General features: G+C 39.1%; 1 protein-coding gene across 2 annotated transcripts in view; it reads left to right on the forward strand.

Annotated features, from left to right (window-relative positions):
- Nucleotides 1-20,872, forward strand: part of FBXL7 (F-box and leucine rich repeat protein 7) — a 427,749-nt gene that overhangs the window by 237,227 nt on the left and 169,650 nt on the right. The gene's annotated exons all lie outside the window — the stretch shown is intronic.

Consider the following 20,872-nt stretch of genomic DNA (forward strand, 5'->3'; position numbering starts at 1 on the left):
TTGAATTTGATCTTGGTGCCTTATTCATACTCATAGAACCGCCCCACCACCCCTGCCCTGCTCCCTGCCTTATCCTCCCAACAGGAAGCTTGCACATATACACTTAGACAGCACAGCCTGCGTGTCTGGGCTCCACACCCAACCCACACACAGAATTGCCCTTGGCTATCCATCAAGGTTAGGGGTGCACACAGTAATGGCACAGTCTGCTACTGCAGGGATAGACCCAGGGAATAGATAGACACAGTCCTTGGAATTGGGCTATGGCCACTTGGGCAGTGCATTCCAGGGTCCAGGATATCTGAGTGTGGCTAGAACAAGGTGCAGGCATCAGGTGGACACATTCCCTTGGCTGACTGACTTCTTGTATATATGCCCTCAGAAGATTTCCATAGAAATGTTCATAATAGCATTGCTAAAAAAAATCTGAAAACAACTCAATTACTGGTTGACAGGACGTTGGAAACTTATGTTACATAATGGAATGCTATAATGCAGTGAAAATATGTATGCATATATTATCAATATTTTATACAATATCATTTATGGGTGAATTTTATATAACCAGCTGATTATCACAGAATGCTTTTACTGATTTTATTGTACCTGTAGCCAACCTATGGTTGCAATTGATGAATGATGATAGTACTGACTACTGGGTGATTTCTTTGCTTATGTTAACAAGTAATACAAAAGTGAAATAAAATGTGTTTTGGAAATTCACCATTTGTCAGTGACATTAGTGATTTCTTTGTTGAATCAAATAATAACATTTGAATACTAGAGGACTATTTCTTATTTTTTTGTGCTATTCACAAAGTAATGACTATAGACATGACACACTTTTAAGTCTAATCTGCATAATTAACAGTTTTTTCTATTATGCTTTTAAGGATAGACAATACACAAAACAATAAATGAAGCCCTGATTTGTAGTGTTGAAAATTTCCTTGGTATAAATACTTCCACAATTGCCCATTTCACGCTACTGACATGGCATTGCTGAACACAGAGCTGGGAAAAGGTATGCTGTGGTCCACATTACATTGTGTTTCCACCACACAGATCAAAGGACATAAATGACCTCAGGAACATGGTGTTTAGTAAAATGTAGCAAGATCATTAAGAAGTGATGAATTTTGAGTATTTATTTCTTTTGTTGTTAATAAAATTTACTTAATTGTAAGTTTATGCAATTTACTTTTTAATGGTTATATTAACAAATAGCTTGCAAAATTTTTTTTTTAATTAACAATCAGATATTCGTTCAAACCAGCTCCAGTACAGTATGGCCCCACACCATTGACTGAATAGGCTATGTCAGTCATTTCTGGGTTTACATTCTATTTTATTGTCCTGTTTATGTATTTCTGCTCTGATAAAACACTGTATTAATTCATGTTTAAAATGCAGCTTGGTATCTGGAAGGGCAGTCCTTTCACAGTTTTCTTCTTCAGGAATATCTTGGCTGTTTTTGTTGGGGGCTACCTTGGCACTTTCCTTGCTATGTATACTTTACAATTATTTTGTGAATTTCACAAAAATTTGGAACTTGGAGTGAAATTGCATTGAATCTTAGGTCAGTTTGGTAAGAACAGACATTTCTATGATGTTGAGTTTTTTATTCACTGATATTGTATAGCTCTCCATTGTCGGTCTCTTCATGTTTTTAAAATAATCTTAAAATGTTTAAAACTTTTTTTACAATTTATTCTTAAGTACCTTATATTTTTGGTTGGTGGTATAGAGATTTTTTTATCTTCCTTTTTTCCTTTAAAGTCAATTTAATTGAGGTATAATTTACATATGATGAAATGCACCAAGTATGTGAAACCATATGAAAAATCATATATACACAGTTTGATGAATTTTGACAAATGTATAACTCATGTAACCACCTCCACAATCAGGATGTAAAACATTCCTGTCATCCCACAATGTTCCTTATTGCCTCATTTCAGTCAAATCCCCCTTTCCTTCCAAGCCCCAGGAAACCACTGATTCATTTTCTGTCACTATAGATTAGCTTTGCCTGTTCTTGAATTTCATATAAATGGAATCATACAGTATATATGTACATTTTTGGGGTCTGGCTCTTTTTGCTGGGTCTAATGTTCTTTTTCAAACGTTTATAAACTTGCTGATTTATGGAAATGAAATCTATGTTTTGTGAAAATTCATCTTACAGTTATTTTACTAAACCCTTTTGTTACACCCAATAATTTATCTGAGATTATTTTGGGTTTTTTTTTAATATGAATAATAATAGAACTTGGAGATGATGACATTTTGATTTCTTCCTTTCCAGCCCTTATACTGTTTATTTTTTTTTCTTGTCTTATTATGCTAGACAGAGTATCCAATGTTAAACTGAAGTTATAATAGTAAGCCTTATCATGTTTTTCTTATTCTTAAAGGGAATGCTTTTCCATATTTCACCATTAAGTTTAATGATTGCTATGGATGTAATATAAACAGGTTTTGTTAGGCTTATGAAACATCTTTCCATTCTAAGTTTGCCAAGGTTTTAAAAAATCATTATGGGTATTGGATTTTATTGAATGCTTTTTACTGTAACTATTAATAAACATTTTGTCTTTTAACGTCCTTTTTGCATCTATATTCATAAGTGAGCTTGACTTCAAAAAGCAGGGTATGGCAAAGTTTTTCTTAAAGAGTCAGATGATGTACATTTTCAGCTTGTGGGCCATACAATTTCTATCACAACTACTCAACTCTGCTATTGTAGTATGAAAGCAGCCATAGATAATATGTAAACAAATAGACATGGATGTGTTTCAATAAAACTTTATTTACAGATATAGGCAGCCAGCCTGTTGACTGTAGTTTGCTGACTCCTGTCTGTAAAACAGATTCAAAAACTTTTATGATGCTAGGACTTTTTACACTTTCTGTGTCTTCTTGAGTCAGTTTTGTTGTTACATTTTCTGGTATTTTTTCCATTTCATCTAAGTTTTAACATGTATTTTACACCTATTTTATTTGTAGTTCTCCTTTGTTTTATTTCATCATCTTTTTTCTTACAATATGTTTTTGTTTGAGTCTTCTGCCTTTCATCTTGATCAGTTTTGGAATGTTTGTTTTATTGATGATTTTTAACAAAACTTTAAGCACAGCCAAGGAAATGGTGACCTCATGCTTTTCTTCCACTTAACCCATAAATACATTGACTGATCTATAGATGGTAGATCATTCCTCCACCTGGTTTGTCCGTCTCCACTCTATGTTGTGTCCTTTCTTAAACTACATACTTAAATGAAGGGGTAGATATTTCTCACATGGAAGAAGATCATTCTTCATTAAATAATACAGGATATTGGACCTCTGTTAATAGGTAATCAGAGTAAGTATTCTTTGAGCACTCAGTGTATGCCAGGCACTCCACTAAGTGCTTGTCACAGATTATCTCACCTAACCTTCACAACTATTCTACTAAATTTTACCATTACCTTCATCTTTGCATGTAAAGAAACAAGCTTGGAGAAACTAACGGGCATAAAGAAATAATGGTGGACCAGGATCCCAAACTTTTGATGCATACTTTAGTACCTTAAGAAGACATGGCCAGGGGCTTCCCTGGTGGCTCAGTGGTTGAGAGTCTGCCTGCCAATGCAGGGGACATGGGTTCGTGCTCCGGTCCGGGAAGATCCCACATGCCACGGAGTGGCTGGGCCTGTGAGCCATGGCCGCTGAGCCTGTGTGTCCGGAGCCTGTGCTCCACAATGGGAGAGGCCACAACAGTGAGAGGCCTGTGTACCGCAAAAAAAAAAAAAAAAAAAGAAAGAAAGAAAAAGAAAGCAGTACTCTGCGAAGAAAGTCTAGACCAATTATGTCCTGCAATTTAAGTTTTAAAAATGAGATTCTAGCTTGTAATCACTCTCCTGTGAGTTCAATCCTTGTTTAAACCACTAGGATCATATATCTGAATGTAACTAAGTAAGGGTCAGATCATTAACTGTGGTTTTACTTCTGTATAATATTTTATAATTTTCAAAGGCTTTTACAAATATCACATGTTATCCTCACAATATGTCTTTGAATTAGTGATACTTATTTTTCCTATTTTAGAGTTAAGTGCATTGAGGCTAAGAGATTTAAGTATCTAGGTCAAAGTCACAAGCTCATGGGTGGTGAAGCTCAGATGTAAACAAAGGTTTTCTGACTTTCCATGTTGGAATCTTTTCCAATACAGCATGGATCAGGCATTCATGAATCCCTGTCTGAAACAGCCAAATGATTTGACTCTTACATCATCTGATTTGCTCAGTGTTGTAGAATTAAGGATTGGATGATGACTGATTTATTAGCGTCACAGAGGACTGCAATATATGATGTGTGTATGGATCTAATTTAGTGAAATGAGCAAAGTAACCTCTGTAGAGTTAATGCATGATAGAAATGCACTGAAATGAGAACTAGAACATATATAATTAAAGAATCTGTTTCTCCACTGGACATAACAAGCCAGGAAGGATGACAAAAATGTTTGCATCAATTCCTTCAGTAGGCTATTTCCACATCAACCAGGGCTGTAGATACTTGGTGTTAATTTTTGAAAGTTTATTCTTAGGTTTCTGAATTCATTGTTCTGGATAATTTAGTATTCCCTTTTTCTTTTAACACCAGCAGAGAACTTGTACATGGATAACTTCCAGGGGCCTTTCACTGGTGCTGTTTCCCAGAGGCCCATCCACTTGATGATGGCTTTTTAAAATGCCTGATGTTCCAAATAACGATATGTAAAATATGTTATTAACCTCTTTCCTTGACTATGACTACCTTATAAGGAAGAAAGAAAAAATACCATGATTCCAAACCAGCACTAAATTGATTTAATAGAAGTTCACACGCAAAATTTATTTGGGAAAAATACGTTGGCATAATCTATTAGTAATGATATGTATCTTTTCTTTAAGGCAGAATTGATATTATGATTATACACTGGTGTATGTTATACACAAACATAAACATTAATAGTTAAGTAGTAATAAATAGTTACATGTGGCGCACAGACTTAAATATTACTAAATACTAATGACAAATTTAGTCATAACTAACATTTTTAGTGTTGACTGTGCTCCAGGCAGTATCATAAGGGATTTAATTTGATTCCCACAACAAACCTAAAAGGTTGGTACTAGTGTTATCACCATTTTACAAATGAGAAAAATAATGCCCAAAGGCGTGGTGCAGTTCAGCCAGTTCACACTAATAAACGAACTGGCTCTAGATTCCATATTCTTAACCATGTGCAGTGATGCTGTATGATGCATGATGAGAGAGGATCGGAAGCAGAGTTTCCATGACAAACAAGCACATGCCTCACAAAACAACGGCAAAGCATCCCAGCCTCTAATGTCCCATTATCATGTTAACAAGTTAAGAGGCCAGGAAGATGTTTGTATTTAGAATTCTCTTGAAACACAAGATGTAGAAATAGAATACATTTTAAAGACATTTTTCCTGTTTCACATAGTCTGCACTTTCTGACAACAGAGAAATTTGGAAGAAATTTCTCCCAAACTCTCGTCTGTTTTTCTTTTGCATAGATGTTGTGAATCTTCTAACCAATTGTGTTTGCCTAGTTTCTTTGGCTACTAGGAAGTTCAGAACCAAATGTACAACCTACTTGTAAAAATTGTATAGGATTAAAGGATGTCCAGGTATTAATCATATCTTGGCTTTTTATTATTTTCTGCCACATTTTTCACGGGTCCTGGTTTCTTGAGCTGTTTGCTTTTCATTTTGTTGAATTGTAAAAATTCCTTCAAGGCACCTCAAGATCTTATGGAGGTGTTTACTAAATACATCAAAAATATGTAAGATAAAAATTCAAAACATGTTGTTTTATTTAAAGTCATAGAATTGTCATAAACATAGGACCACTGAGATTTTCTAACTTAAATGACAAGAGACGGTTAGTTTAGTTTGGTTTGGTTTTAGGAACAGAGTGTAGATAAAGCCACATTATTACATGAAACCTTGTTCACGTTCCTACTGTAAAAATGTTTTGTTCTATTTTGGAGAAGCTATTTCTAGAGTTCATTTTTCCATTCACAATTAGGTGTGTGACCCAACTGGATAGTTTTCTGGTGCCTGATAATGAATGTTAAATTTGAATTTGTCCAGACTACTTCATTGCTTATAAAATAGTGTCATTTTGGATGACCTAGTAACAAACCTAACCCCCATAACTTTTTTTTAAAATCCTATGTACAACCTAGTTAGCATTCTTTTTTCTTAAATAAATAAATTTATTTATTTATTTATTTTTGGCTGTGTTGGGTCTTCGTTTCTGTGCGAGGGCTTTCTCCAGTTGCGGCGAGTGGGGGCCACTCTTCATCGCGGTGTGTGGGCCTCTCACTGTCGTGGCCTCTCCCGTTGCGGAGCCCAGGCTCCAGACGCGCATGCTCAGTAGTTGTGGCCCACAGGCTTAGTTGCTCCGGGGCATGTGGGATCTTCCCAGACCAGGGCTCAAACCTGTGTCCTCTGCACTGGCAGGCAGATTCCCAACCACTGCGCCACCAGGGAAGCCCACCCCCATAACTTTTTACTGACATCAGAATTGATTATTCTAACACTTTGGAGGTAGAAACCCCATGTTGATTGCTCAGACGAGGTTAAGAGGTTGTATTTTAAGCGAGCTTGCTCAGCTCTCTTGGCAGTGATGCCGGGGAGCATCTCTATCAGTGTGGCCAGAGGGAATGATTTTTCTAGGCACCACTGACCCCTGAGATACAACCTGGTAAGTCCATTCTTCTTTGCAAGAGGGAAAGTGGTTGAAAGAAAAAAAGAAAATGACACCACAGTATCCCAGGGAGGGGAGAAGAGGAAGGATTTTAAGCAGAAAAAAGGAAAAAGAAAATATTGCTTCTGGATGAAAAAAATTAATGAGCATAGGACAGAGATGACCGAGATAGGTAAATACAGAGCATCAGCCTTCCGACAGCCCTCTTGAGTCATCTCTGTGACATGGGGTGAGTCACAGAACACACGGTCCCCTGTTCGTTCTGAGAGTTTCCTGTTGGTGAGGTGAGATGATGAATTTGCTCGACAGATTGAACTCCTGCATGTGCTTAGAGCACAGAGGGAGAGGGAGGCTCATCCGGGGTTCTGATCCCCTCGCAGCCGCTGGCAGCTGCCTTTCTCTTGGCCAGCTCCTCGCACTTCAAGGGTCCTGTGTGGTGCGTCGGGCGCCAGAAACAACAGTCATGTCAAGTCGCACTTCAGGACTGAACAAAGTTATCTCTGTCCAGCACGTTTCCAAATGCGATGCAAAAATAAGGGATGAACAGATGGATGGATTTGCTTGTTCCATGTCCCTCTGGTGAATCTTAGGAGCTCTTTTGCCCATGGTATGTTTGTTTTCCATACTTGAACATTTTTTCCCCGATATAAAATTCAATATTTGAAAGTTGGTTCTGGCAAAGTTGACCAAGTAATTCTTAGGTTAATTCCACAGATGTGTTTATTTATTCACGTCGGAAATAGTTTCTTTCCTCAAATTACAGGGCATATCAAGAGTGAGCATTTCTTTCAGGATTTAAGGGTCACATTGTTTGTTAAAACCAACCAGCCAACCAACAAAATAAAAGCAAGAAAAGGAGAAGCTAGATTCATACAAAAGGAGTATTTGGGTTTTGTCATTTTTATTAATTGATGCACTAAATAACCCAATAGAAATGAAACTATTCGTAGTAATTAAAATGAAGCCTTTAATGTTTATTCTTATTTATCTCCTTTATTTGTATTTTCATTTACTCTACAGTGTTTTAATTTTTAGGTAAAGTATGAAATCCCCACATGTCAGATGCGGGACTTCTGTATTTATTGATTTGCAGAGGCACGTGTGAGGTCACTTTGAGCTCCATTTTAAAGGCAGTGGGGCTTAAGGTCAGAATTAAGGTGAGTGGTTTGTAAATTTTAAGATCACAATCTATGGAAACCCCACTTTGTCTAAACTGCAATACTTGCATATTTTGAACCACAACTTAATGTCAAAAAAGGATTCCCTCTCGGGTGCAATTTCCTCCTTCAACTTCCTAGTGTCAAATACAGAAGACAAAATGCCATCAAGAGTAATGATGTTAGTGTAAGGAGGGTGGGAGGGAGACGCAAGAGGGAGGAGATATGGGAACATATGTATACGTATAGCTGATTCACTTTGTTATACAGCAGAAACTAACACAGCATTGTAAAGCAATTATACTCCAATAAAGATGTTAAAAAAATAGAAAAAAAAAAAGAAGAGTAATGATGTTGCCCTTGGACTTTAATGCAGAAAGACCAAAGGAGCTTTGCACCTTCAGGAATTCCCTCTCTTTGGGGATTAAGTGATTTCAGATTGACTGTTCTATTTAGTATTATAAAATGGTTTCATACAGAACAATTACAGGCAGACCTAGGAGATACTGCCAGTTCAGTTTCAGACCACAGCAATAAAGCGAGTCAAATTTTTTTTATTTTCTAGTGTATATAAAAGTTATGTTTACATTATATTATCGTCTATTAAGAGTACAATAGCATTATGTCTGAAAAATGTACATACCTTAATTAAAAATACTTTATTGCTTAAAAAATGCTAACCGTCATAATAACGCAGCATGGTAATACAAGTTTGCCACAAATTTTCAATTTGTAAAAAAAAAAACCAAAACCCACACTATCTGCGAGGTGCGATAAGGCACAGCACAGTAAAATGAGGTCTGCCTGTATACTTAAAAGAGGTAAAAGTATCCAAACATTACAGAAATAATAATCACATTGTGACAGGCACCATCGTGAGTGCTGAGATAGGGCTCATTGACTTGGACCAAGTGTAAATATTAGAACTTATATTTAACATGCATACAATTATAGGAAAGTGAAATTAGTATATTATCATTTTTTTTCTAAAATGATTAATGGATTCCAAATCACACTCATGAATCTAGCAAAACGTTTGATGAGTACTTGCTGCGTGAACAGTGTTGTACTGGGAAGAGTCAGTGCTGCAAAGATGATTCCAACGTTAACAGTCGTCACGTGACCTATCTGTCTATAGAAGGGGCAGTGTCTAGAAACTGGGGTTTGGCATGAATCTGATGGAACTAAAGTGTTTGCTGGGGAGTGGGGTGCAGTGGAGGCAGCATGCCTCTCCAAGAGCAGACAGTTACCAAATTAAGAAAAAAAGCTTTAGCGATAAGTAGTGGGTTAGTGTTTTTCAAGCATATTATATGTTATTTTAATAAGTTTGTTTCCCCTATAAAGTAGTGTATGCATGTCCTTGCTGATGCTCAGGCCCTCGTCCCGCTGCCCACAGCAAGGCTGAGCACCCTTTTCTGCACCGCCTGCTACACGAGCCCCTTCCTCTCGCCACCCAAAAGGCTGCTGCCGCTTGGGCTGGGCTGAGTGTCAGCTTCCCCCACTACGCTGAACAGAGAGTGCGTGGCCGTGGCAGTTCACGTGTCCTCGTGGTGGTGGTCCCAAAGCTCGTGATGCTATGCGTTGTCTCCTCTCCCTGGGACCTCCGTGGGACATGCGCTCCCTCCTGACTCAGCCCTCTCTCACCACACACTGCCCCTCCTCTGGGGCTGGTAGTCACGTCATGGATTGAAATTCCTGCTCTAGATGTTACTGGCTGGCTGGACTTCAGGCGAGGCATTTAATTTCTCTGACCTGTGTCCTTTTCTGAAAAATACAGATTATTATAAGCTTTCATAGGACGGTGTTGTCAGTGTCAAGTGGGTAACAGGTGAGAAGGACCCTCGCAGAGCCTGTCCCAGAGCAGAGCCCCGGTCTCAGTGAAGCCTCACTTTCCTTCCTTCCTTCCAAGTTTCTTTATCTGTTTGTTGTCTGCTGTCCTTCTTCTCCACTTCTTTTTCTTCTTTCTTCTTTCCTTTCCTTTATTATTATTATTATTTTTGAGGTATAAAGAGAGGGACCGTGTTGTATTCTGGGAGTTCAGAAAAGAGATTTGACAGTTGGATGCATGAGAGAAGTATTTGGGAAGAGTCTTTAATGTAGGTCTTGAAGTTAGTAGACCTTACTATGTAGAAAGGAAAGAAAGAATGCCTAGACTTTGAATAGAAAGCCAGAACCATCATGGAGTCCTTGTATCCTAGTTAAACTCTAGTAGGCAGTATGGAGCCTTTGAAGATTTTTTTTTTTTCTTCTTCATCATCATGTCCTAGGTATACTTTAGCAGGGTTGATGTTGAAAATGGCATTCTTGATTCACTGAATGGGGTGTGGGTGAGGGAGACCGTTTCAGCTTGTTTGAATCAGGATGATGACAAGCGAAATAGAAAGGGCTGTTGAGGAATAAATTGCGTTCTCAGTAGGACTCACAGCTAATTGCATGTAAGGAGTAAAGCATATGGTGGAAGCAAAAGTATTTGAGGTTTTAAGCTTAGTGACTAGAGGGGTAAAAGTGACATGATCAGGGAGAGGAAATACATGGAGAGAAACATGTCTGCAAAGGAAGCTTGAGGTGTCCGCTAAAAATTTGGGATGTTGTCTTTAGAAAGTTGTGGGGAATAAAAGCCTTACATTCCACAGCTGTGTAAGAGCCACTTGCATGGCTTTTGGAAGAGAGGTTAAATGACTGTCAGAAATGTCCAAGGATAATAAATGTCAGAATCTTCTAGAAAGGGTCTGAGATGAGATGACCTTAGGGATAGTGAGATCTGTTTTTTTGAAAGGTGAGAGATGATCCAGAGGAATCAGAACAGGAAACTGAGCTGTTCAGAAGGACGGGATCCTGCTCAAAGAAGAAACATTCACTTTGTTATAAAGCAGAAACTAACACACCATTGTAAAGCAAGTATACTCCAATAAAGATAAAAAAAAAAAAAAAAGAAGAAGAAGAAGAAGAAAGGTGCTTGGGTGTTTCCAATATGGTGATACACCGACTTTCAGGAAGGTAGGAGATTAAAAGCTGTTGGGTTTATTAACAAGAGGTCACTGGGGACTTTTAAGAAACAGTTTTATAGGGTAATATTTTGCAAACCCAGTGATGAACAAAGTATAGCACAGTGGTTCATAGTCAGTCCTAGAATTTGATTTGATGGTTTGAAGCAAGACTTGTTTCCTACTAGTTGTTTTCACTGTAAGATTTGGTGTCTTTCTAGGTGTTTCATCCAAAGAAAGAATAATTTGTAACTCTTCTTGTTTTCTCAAATTAACATTCAAACTATTAAAATTGCAAATTCTGAAGCGTAGTTTTTCTGAAGCTCTTAAAGTTAACTCAAACTATCATTATTCTGTATATAAATCTGGTACAGTTCAGCCATCACTTTCAAGGGGACCTTCACAACTTAGTTAAGTTTCACTGAATATTTAAATAGCATTCATAAATTTAACATATTCATTTCTATTTTTTAAGCTTTTCAAAGGTCTAACATAGCAAAGAGTCCCAAGTTCTGGAGTAATTTACATAAATATAGTAAATTAAATTTATAAGCATGGTGACCCTTAAGTTCTCATAAACATTACAATATTATTTTATAAACTAGTGAATTTTTCTTATATGTTTTTTATGTTTATAATTAAAAGAGCAAACCTAAATAAATCACCCAGTCTTAAATTTGATAAATACATAACACAGCACATGTACACAAATTATTCATAAGCACAAATGTATTAATGCATTTGGCTTGTTTTTGCTTTGTCATCTTTATCCCTTACTCTAAACTTGACTGGTTTTAACAAAATTTATACACTAAGGAGACAATCCTACAACCCAAGGCCTGGTCTTCTCAGCAACAATTCCCTTTGCCCTCCTCTAACTTAAAAGCTAGAAATTCAAACTCTGAGTTTCTCTTACGGCCACAGGGAGCCGCTTGACACACTTCTGTCCGATGGGATATACACAAGAGTTCCTGTCTACTTATGGATAAAAAGGCACCAAATATTTGCTTGTTACCACAGATAATGGCACCTGGTAATTATCATATCTGAAACTTATATGACCCTCATTGTGTTCCAAAAACCATTGTATCTGCTTTCTGTGGTTTAACTGTAATATCCATAACAACTCCACGAGGTAGATACAATGATCATTTCTTTTCATAGAAGAGGAAGTGGCAACACAGGTTACTAACTTGTCCAGAGTCACACAGCTAGTAATTGGGCAAAGTTCAGGTTTGAGCTCCAGCACCCTAGTTCCAGAGTCATCTTCACCCCTCCCCCATAGTCACCTCTCCCTGGTCCTTCCTCTGCTGGGCACCTGAAGCTCTTTGTTGGATCTATTCTGCAACATTTATGACATACTGTGACTGCTAGTGGTTTTTATTCATCTCCCCTATTGGTCTAAATGTTCCTTGGCCTTGTGCATCCTTTATACCCCACACCCAGCCACAGAACTTATCTCCTCATAGATGTTCAACAAATACTTCAATGAGCAAATGACCTGAGATCTATAACATTTCAAATGTCACTTAAGGGGACTTACTTTAAAAGCCTCAGAGTGCCAACCCTAGAGGATATTCCTTGAAATTTAAAAAGGAGTAAATAGAATAGGTAGAAAAGTGACTTTTTTACTCTGGAAAGAGGGTTGTCACTTTGCCTAATGACTACTTTGTGCAGTGTCATCATAGAGCTGAGAAGCCCCTCGCCAGATCTGGTAAGGAAGGAGATTTTGCATTGTCCCTTTGTGTATTTCTCCATAAATGACATTGTCATTATCTAATACTTTGACAACTGTCTGAATCAAGTAGTCTGTAGGGAAATAAGACAAATAACAAAGCCCTTTTCAGATCTGTGATTTTCCTCAAGGAAAGCTAATGTGTGACTGGGCACCTGGGCCCCCATGTAGAGCTGATGTTTGCCTGCAGATGTACGAAAACAGTATGACAGAGTCACCAGCACCTGGGATATGGTCCGTAGAATAGGGATGTCATTTATATGTTAGGACATGTTCAACTTCATGATGTGGATGAAATAATAGTGTATTAGAGTTCTCCAGAGAAACAGAACCAACGGGATATGTATATATGAAGAGATTTATTATGAGGAATTGACTCAGTTATGGAGGCCAAGAAGTCCCACCATCTACCATATGTAAGCTGGTGTCCAGGAAAACTGGTGGTGCAAGTCAGTACAAGTCCAAAGCCCTGAGAACCAGGAGTGCAGCTGGCTGTATCCCAGCTCAAAAAATTAGGCAGGGGGCTTCCCTGGTGGCGCAGTGGTTGAGAGTCCGCCTGCCGATGCAGGGGACACGGGTTCGTGCCCCGGTCTGGGAGGATCCCACATGCCGCGGAGTGGCTGGGCCCGTGAGCCATGGCCGCTGAGCCTGCGCGTCCGGAGCCTGTGCTCCACAACGGGAGAGGCCACAACAGTGAGAGGCCCGCGTACCGCAAAAAAAAAAAAAAAAAAAAAAAATGTAGGCAGGAAGGACTGAATTCTGCTTTCTTCTGCCTTTTTGTTCTGTTCAGGTCCTCAGTGGATTAAATGATGGCCCACCTGCATTGAGGAGGGCAAACTGCTTTACTGAATCCACCAAAGCAAATGCTATTTTCATCCAGAAGCATCTTCACAGACACCCCGAGATATAATGTTTAGCCAAATATCTGACACCCTGTGATCCAGTCAGTTGACCCATAAAATTAACCATGACAAATAAATATGTAACCCTTGGCAAAATGTGTAAACATTATGTCCAATAGGCATGGCTCATGGCATATATTTGTTAAGCAAAGTCCTTTTGTCTTCCATGGTCTCTTCATTACTCAGTAGGGGCCAGCCTTTCTCTCCCTGGATGAGCAGTCACAGGGACCCATACTTCTCAGTCACTCTTAGATAAGATGCAAAGACAACCTTATCTCAGTAACTCAGTTGTCTGGGGCCCTTATAATACTGAAGGCTCCGACCTGATGGAAGCTGGGTTCCTCCTTCCCCCACTGGGTGGCTACAGGTACAGGAAGCAGAAGTTCTTGGTTTCTTCTCCCATCAACCTCCCGTTTTCTAACCTGGGATTTTGAGACCTTCAGGGTGGGCGTGGGGAGGGGGCAAAGGCAAGGGGACAGGAGGGTTCTCGCTGACGGGTGTTGTGGTGGCATCGCTGTCCCCATTGTCTGGACTCAGCAGATATTCAACACTGACTCTTCCTCTGGTGTCCCCCACTTCCTTTTCCACCAATTCTGCACAGTGCAGCCCCTTCACTTTAGCACGCTGGGTCCCCACTTCATCAGACCTCAGCTGAAACGTCCATTTAACATCATGTTACGAATGAATTTCTTCAAAAACACGGGTCTTCCATTTACGATCTAGCCAGAGCTCCCTATTTGGGCACAGACTTCCTCAGGCTTTACTCGAATGTGTTGCCATCTTCATTTCACCTTTAAAAGGACCTGTGTTTGATACAACTAGCTTCTGAAGATGTGGCTGAAGAAAAAAGACTATTGCAAATAGTCACTAGTCACAAGTGAGAGTGTTTATATATCTAATGAGAAATTATGTTTGATGACAAACGTTTGTATGTTTCCCTCTCTCCTTACATCCCTACTTTTTGGATAAAATGGACTCAAGATGGCTAACCCAGAGAAGGAAATAAAATCAACAGAGAGGAAATTGGGCAAAGGGAAAGCAAAGATAGAAGAATAAAACACAACTGGGGAATAGGTAATATTCACAAATGCTTGGCATTGCCCATTTTGTCAGAGGTGGTCACAAATGTGGCTGAATTCCTTAGTTGTACAAAGAAAGGCAATCAATTTCACAATTCAATATATTTATAAGACGTAAAGAATGTAGTTGCTCAAGATAATCAGATATTTTTCCTAAGAGAGGAATGTCTCGTCTGTGTTCCCATGGTGGGGATACTGTACAAGGGGGTGGACTAAAAGGCAGTATCATCCACAAAAGAGCACAGTCCTCACGCTCGTTCTTGTAACATTCCCCAGTGCAAAGAGAAAGCCAAAGATTCTTTGTTATTTAGAAAATATCCTTGTAGACAGAAACATGATGCTAAGTGGTAGTCTAACTTTAGACAAGCCTAGTATTGGGCCTTCACAGTTACACAGACACACTTTGAGTCTCTTGATACATATTTTTTAATTTCGGTGACAGTTCTGCCCAATGTTAAACGTAATAATACCCACTTTTGTTGGTGATTTACCCATTGGATAGATATGAGCGTTTGTGTGTATACTTGCAACTTCTTTCTCATACAGTTCTCACATGAATTTCCAACTTAAAAAAAGAATTTTTCTTTCCAAAAGTTGTGGATTGGCAGTCAGGGTGAAATTGTATATTTAGGAAGTCATTCTTTGGCATTGAATTCATTTTGTGGGAGATTTAATGCTCCTTCCTTGCTCTTTGTTTTTCTTCTTTTCCTGGAAAAGGCTACTCTTGGGTGTAAAAAAGAGTCAGAGATTACAAATTTTTAAAAAACATCTGGCTCTGTGCAGTGAATATTAATGTGTGTGTTCTCAGAGGCTGCCTTAATGAAAAAAGCAAGATGGGAGGCAAAGAAAGAAGGGAGATATCGTATAGTCCAATTAAGTTCTATAAAGAAAATGGAACCATTCTTAAGAGGTTGAAAAAAAGAACCCTTTCCCCCCTGAGAAAACCAACAGCCCAGCTGGAATAGGATGACCTCACAAATATAAAGCAAATCCATTGAGTGCACTAGGGCGCCACAGTCAGGGGACAAATATACTAAGTCCCTGGTCTGGGCAGTTAGGATTGAATAAAAATCAGAGGTAACAATTTTACTGAGGCCAGAATGAGCAGCATGCTGGCACGAACTCAAAGCCTAGAAAATGAGTGAATTATTAATTGTGCACATAGATTTCTTAAGTCCATTTCTGCTTCATGGACACTTTCTGCTGTTTTCAGAGATTTTTTCGTCCAAAACTACTTGATGAGATTACTTATAAGGGGTATATATATAAATACTCCCTGGTGAGAAATACAAGTGGTTTTGTCTTTAATAAATCAAAATCTGAAAAGCATTTCCTAAATGTTTTCCCCTGTGGTGGTGGAGGAGAGTAATATATCTTAATTTTGAAGCCATTCAGACATTTGAAAATACAGAGACTGGAGAAAAGAGCAAACCCATCCCTAAAAAGGAGGACTGTAAACTCATTCAAACCAATGAATTACAGAATTTGGCCAATGAAAAATAGTTTCACAGTTTTCACAAACAGGTGTTGGAACTAATAAAACTTTCCTGGAAAGGCAGCTTGGTGAGGGAAAGTCTTCTCTGTGCTCTGTCGATGGCTGTGTCCTTCCCTCCCCACCCTCTGGAACAGAGTCCAACACATAGTAGATATTTGATAAATATCTGTAACATGAATGAATGAGCGATAAGCCTAAGTAGCAAAATGAATGAATGAATGAGGGCTGTCTAGTAGAGCCATAGGTGACCTGTGCTGAAGAATGGATGAAACTACATTGTAATTAGCATTGAAATCATTTGTACTTTTATGTTCTTCCCTGGTATTAGAGAGTTGGCATTCCGAAAAATTTTAAAGCATTTTCCTTTCAATCTTATCTACACAATTACATTGAACTTTCCATTATTTGCTGAACAAAACGCAAACTGTTATCACAAGATAAGAATCAAATGAGTCTGCATTGATGTATTTCTCTCCAGTTCACATTTCTGTGGCTCATTACTGAACAGTCTAAATATTAGTTATAGATATTTAATTATTTGGCAACCATGGCTGTGAGGGTGTATAGTTTTTCAATAAAAATGTCAAAGGAATAATATGAATGAATAATGAATGATAAGCCTAAGTAGCAAAACCCTTGTGTTAGCTAATCACTGTTTTTACTACTTTCTATATTCATAGACATGTTTGAAATAAAATAATTCATTCGAACACATTTTTGGGTCTCTGTTCTGTGTCAGGCATTCTCTAGACACAGGAGAGATATCAGTCAACAAGTCTAAACACTTGCCCTCCTGGAGCTTACATTTTGGGGGAAGGGAGAGGCATTTAACAAATTGTGAAATAATTAAATCATATGACAATATTTAGTTATGACGCATTGACGTGAGAGTGATTATGATGAGGCATGGTAGTATTGCTACATGAAATGGGTTCTTGGGGAAGCAAGGGAGTTAGACTTGCCCATGTCTAGGGAAAAAAGTGTTTTAGGCAGAGGGAAGCAAGATGCAAAAGCTCCTAAGATAGGAATGTGCCTAAGGAGTTGCCAGCAGGAAGATGGTCACAAGTGAGGTAAGGATGGTGGTGGGGCAGATTGCATAGGGTCTCCTCGACCATGGTAATACTCTAGACTTTGTTCTAAGTGTGATGGGAATCTATTGGAGAATTTGGAACATGGAGAACTGGATCAGGTTTATACTTTAAAACAAACAAACAAACAATGTAACTGCCAGGGATAATACACTATATAATGGGCAAGTATAGAAGCAGGGAGAAATAGCAGAAGGCTGTTTCATTTTTCCAGATGAGAGAAGATGATGGTTTGAACTGATATCTTGGTGAGATGGTGAGAAGTGGTCCAATTTGAAATATCTGTTAGTGCCAGAGCCTCCAGGAATTAGTACTGCATAGGATGTATGGGGTGGTAGAAAGATGCTAGTCAACAATGGTCCTTAAGTGTTTGGCCTGAAAAATTGGGTGGGTGATAGTGCCATTTAATGAGCTGAGGAAGACTTGGGCGGAGCAGGATTGGGGAGCATAAAACAAGACTTCATTTCTGATACGTCACTTTGAGATGGTTTTTAGACTTCCAGGTGGAGAGGCGAGTAGGCAGTTGGATGATGAATCTGGCTGGAGATGTAAAATTGAATGCCAGTGACGTAGAGATGGTGATTTAAAACCACGGAATTAGATGAGATCATCTGAAGGTGGTTCTTCTGAAGGTGGTTCATCTGAAGGTGGTATCTCTGATCTCTGCTAAAGAACCTTTGTTTTTTTCTCAGTTGCTGTGGATGAATACTTTGTCAAATACAGTAAAAATAAATTAAAGGGAAAATGAAATTAAAAGTGAAAGAAAGAAACACAAAATGCAAGTGCCAACTTTTAACTTTATTTTATTTTTGCTATTGAATTTAACAGACATGAAATTGTTGTATCAAATTGCTGTCAAAGTTTCTAAACATTTACTCTTGAGTTTTTTTACTTACCTTGCCATGCACTGATAACGAAGTGTCAAAACAAGCCAGGAATGAGTGCAGAGAGAGAAGGAGCTTTGGGCCTCCCGTGTTAGCCCTCAGCAAGATGAAGAGGAAGATGGGAAATCATAAGACTATAGTTCCTAGAATTCAGATGAAGAAAGTGTTTCAAGAAAAATGAGGCAAATATAAAGCGTATGCAAAGTAGATGTTCCCAGGCATCAACTAGAATGATCAAATAGGCCAGAATGAATGCAAAGATGTGCTTTTGCTTTCACCCATTCCTTTCCCCATAAGCTTTCAAGAGGATGCATTTCTACCAATCTTCAGCCTTGTCTCTGCAGGGTTCTAAGATGCTTTGGGGACAAGCCTGAATGAAGAAGCTCAGGAAAAGAACAATAGGATCCATCGCCAAGGTTAGAGTGAGATCAGAGTTTTAAACATCTTCCTCCCTAAAAGCACAAGCCAAGTGACCTAACTCTTAAATTGGAGGCTCTAGGGGTTCAACATGGCCATTGAAGTCATTACCAAACCAACCATTTCTATTTATTTGGTTGTCCCTCTTTATTATAAGCAGTAGATATTATTTCAGCCAACACATTCACTGAATCAGGCCAGCAGCGTAATGGTACTCTTGATTTCTCAGCAAAGATTGTTTTTTCAGGCAAAGGGAAAAAAAAATCTATGGACAATGGTTAGTTGGTTCAAATGCACACATGTGGATCCAACCTAAGATTACTACCTTATGTGAAGCCCAAAGGGAATTGCACAATCTAGATTTTCCATCTGTGACTTCATTCACTGACTTAAAAATATTGCGCCATATTTTTCCTTAGCCTGGTGCTTGTCTCTCTGCTCATCCCTCCACTCTCCTACCATCCTCTGTTCCCCAACTGGGGCAGCTGAACTTGGACCATTTTTCAGCTTGATGTTAAGGCTTCGACCTGTTCTAGTGCTTTCTGGTAATTCTTTTTAATGACCCATGAATATCTAAGTGTCTTCTGGCTCTCCCTCAGTCCCAGTATGGCAGCTTCACCTATGTCATTGGTTCTCAACTGGGGGTGATTTTGCTCCCAAGGGAACATTTGGAAACATCTGGAGACATTTTGTTTGACTCATCTGGGGGTTGGAATGCTACTGGCATTTAGTGAGTGGAGTCCAGAGACGCTGCTAAACATGCTATAATGCACAGGACAGCCCGTGACAACAAAGAATTATCTGGCTTCAAATACCAATAGAACCAAAGTGAAGGAACCTCAACCTGTACCTGGACATTGATTCATTCATTATTTACCCTCTGTGCTAATGTTTCTCTCCACTTAAATATCTTAGATACTTTCAGTGACTAATTATATTTAAGAAAAAACAAAAGAAAAAGAAAAAATGATGACCCAAATGCTCAGAGCATCATGTTGGCTAGTTAATAGCTACATAAGGAGCAGGGCTCACATGTCTTTGTAATTTCAAAACTTCCAATTCTGCTTGTGAGTTAAATCTGTAAGAACTTGGTGACAAATTTGGTAAAGGGGTGTCCTCAGTCATTTTTTGCAGTCATTTTCCCTGCAAAGCAATATTCATGGAGGAAAACCTCAGTAATGAAATGAACTGACAAAATGTCTGAATTGTAGAATGGTTTTGGTGAAATGCATTGCATTACTTCTGAATGCCCCCTGCCTTGACCTTCCCAGCTCACCGAAGTAACCTCCCTGAGGAAGCTTGCCTTGGCAAAGCCCTGGGGACTTCTCTTCCTCTTTGGCTGGATGAATTGCCAAGAGGCACCCTTTTCTGAGCTTTGCACTCTCGAGCCAGGGTCAGGTTTTGATGGGTACACGCTGGCTGGCTTCCAGCCTCATTTTGCAGGGCGCCAGGTGCTTTTGTACAGGACACAACTTGCACAGACCTATACAACAGCCCTGCTGGAGCACTGTCTTTATGATGAGGATCATTTTTGGTTTTTATTTACTGCGCAAATATGTGTGAAGTGCCTACTGTGTGTCCATTGTAGGCACTTGAGTAGGCTGGTAAATAAAGTAGGGTAGGTAGAGATCCCCACCCTCAAGGAACTTACATTCTGGTGGGGTTTACAGTCTAATGGAGTTTGTGTTTTAAGTTTGTGCTGTAAAGTTAGTAATGACTGTATACTCTGTGTGAAAGATAATAAACTGCTGAAGATTTTCATCATTAGATGCAGAGACTAGTGGCCTGGTTTCAATCTTACCAGCGCCCTGGACTGGGCTTTCTTCCTGCAGCAGGATGTTCAGCTGACCTCATCCTGAGGTCTAGCGCAGCTTCCTTCTTGCATTACTTGCTGTAACACTATTCTCTGCCCTCAAGCCTGTGCTGGTGGCCTGGCTTGGTGAAGAAGAAAGCATTTTACCCCCTGCCTGGCTCTTACCACTCGGAGCAGCCCCACCTGCGGGTCCTGGCAAGTCGCTGATTGAACATTTGACTTCAAAGCTCCATTCTCAATTTATGAGCTGTTTCCTGCCTTTTTGGTTTTGTTTTGCGTCTTTTGCCCTTGGGTACCCAAAACCTGTGTCTTGGGCCATATTGGTCAGAAGCCTTCCTGTGTGGTTTTTCTGTTTGGGGGTTTGGGGTTTGCTGTTGGGCGATGTCATGAGTGGCTGCTTTGCTCCAGTTTTTATATGTCACTGTCACCATCCTTTTAACTGTAGTCTTAGAGCAAAGCATGTAAGGGACAGAAAACCAAAACTAAAGCTGATAAAGCAGGCAGCAGTGAGCAGCTCACGTGAGTGGAACGCAGCCCTGAAGTGTATTT

The sequence above is a fragment of the Mesoplodon bidens genome (assembly GCF_964165515.1).
Source record: "Mesoplodon bidens genome assembly, chromosome: 4".
Lineage (NCBI taxonomy): Eukaryota > Metazoa > Chordata > Mammalia > Artiodactyla > Ziphiidae > Mesoplodon > Mesoplodon bidens.